The sequence below is a fragment of the Salvelinus sp. IW2-2015 genome, unplaced genomic scaffold (genome assembly GCF_002910315.2).
Source record: "Salvelinus sp. IW2-2015 unplaced genomic scaffold, ASM291031v2 Un_scaffold3213, whole genome shotgun sequence".
Taxonomy (NCBI): Eukaryota; Metazoa; Chordata; class Actinopteri; order Salmoniformes; family Salmonidae; genus Salvelinus; species Salvelinus sp. IW2-2015.
This window is the reverse complement of record NW_019944500.1, coordinates 51,789-53,004: the sequence shown is the minus strand read 5'-3', so window position 1 is coordinate 53,004 and position 1,216 is coordinate 51,789. Positions and strand designations below refer to the sequence as shown.

At 43.3% G+C, this 1,216-nt stretch overlaps 1 long non-coding RNA gene across 1 annotated transcript; it reads right to left on the bottom strand.

Moving 5' to 3' along the window:
- Positions 1-269: 269 nt before the first annotated feature.
- LOC139025750 (uncharacterized) lies at positions 270-760 on the bottom strand. The gene is made up of 4 exons (XR_011477368.1): positions 729-760; positions 629-694; positions 365-430; positions 270-333 (listed from the first exon to the last, which is right to left on the bottom strand). It is a non-coding gene; the product is annotated as an uncharacterized lncRNA (long non-coding RNA).
- Between the last annotated feature and the right edge of the window lie 456 nt (positions 761-1,216).

Sequence of the window (1,216 nt, the reverse complement as noted above, 5' to 3'; positions counted from 1 at the left end):
ACCGTTCCATCCACCAGGAGGCTAAAGCACTGGTAGCATTGATAAGGCAACTCCCTGTGTATCTCTTTGTTCCTTACTGACCAGATTAGTCACTCGTGCCCCGTTGACTTGCTAGTCGGAACTAGGAAACTGATTTATTTCCCGACTTACTGATTGGTTGAATGTGGCACGTGTATAACTACAACCAGTTAGTCTGTAATTCAGAGGTTCCTAGTTCCGACTACCACATGAACACGGCATCAATACAGTCTTGGTTCACAGTCTCTGCTGTCCTTGTCTGTTCCTCAGGATAGAACTGACCTGTCCTTGTCTGTTCCTCAGGCTAGAACTGAGCTGTCCTTGTCTGTTCCTCAGGCTGAATGACCTGTCCTTGTCTGTTCTCCAGGCTAGAACTGACCTGTCCTTGTCTGTTCCTCAGGCTAGAACTGACCTGTCCTTGTCTTGTTCCTCAGGTTAGAACTGACTGTCCTTGTCTGTTCCTCAGGCTAGAACTGAGCTGTCCTTGTCTGTTCCTCAGGCTAGAACTGAGCTGTCCTTGTCTGTTCTCAGGCTAGAACTGAGCTGTCCTTGTCTGTTCCTCAGGTAGAACGGACCTGTCCTTGTTCTGTTTCCTCAGGATAGAACTGACCTGTCCTTGTCTGTTCCTCAGGCTAGAACTGGGCTGTCCTTGTCTTGTCCTCAGGCTAGAACTGAGCTGTCTCTTGTCTGTTCCTCAGGCTAGAACTGACCTGTCCTTGTCTGTTCCTCAGGCTAGAACTGATATGGGGGAAAACCAATATTTTCCCCATAATTCCCTTCATCCTGACATTCTTCAAAATATATTAAAGTCAGAGTCTATTTTTAACACTCTGATCGAAAAAATGTTTTTGATGGCCTCAGTTTTTCATCTGTATCTGTAACTTGTGATCCTTTGTATTTTGTGTGTATTTTATTATTATTTTTTTTTTACATTTTATGGAATGCTGCTATTTCCCTGTTTTGCCTTCTTGGTCGTCCTTTGCAAAAGAGGTTTTCTAGCAGCAATGGATCTTAGGCCTACCTGGTTAAATTAATAAAACACTGCATTTAGAACGGTTGGTTTTATTCTAGATAATAAATAACCACATATTAATTGATCACTAGATGACAAATACGTGTAGTGGTAGGTATACAATACGTGTTGCGGTAGGTATACAATATGTGTTGCGGTAGGTATACAAATACGTGTCGCGGTGGG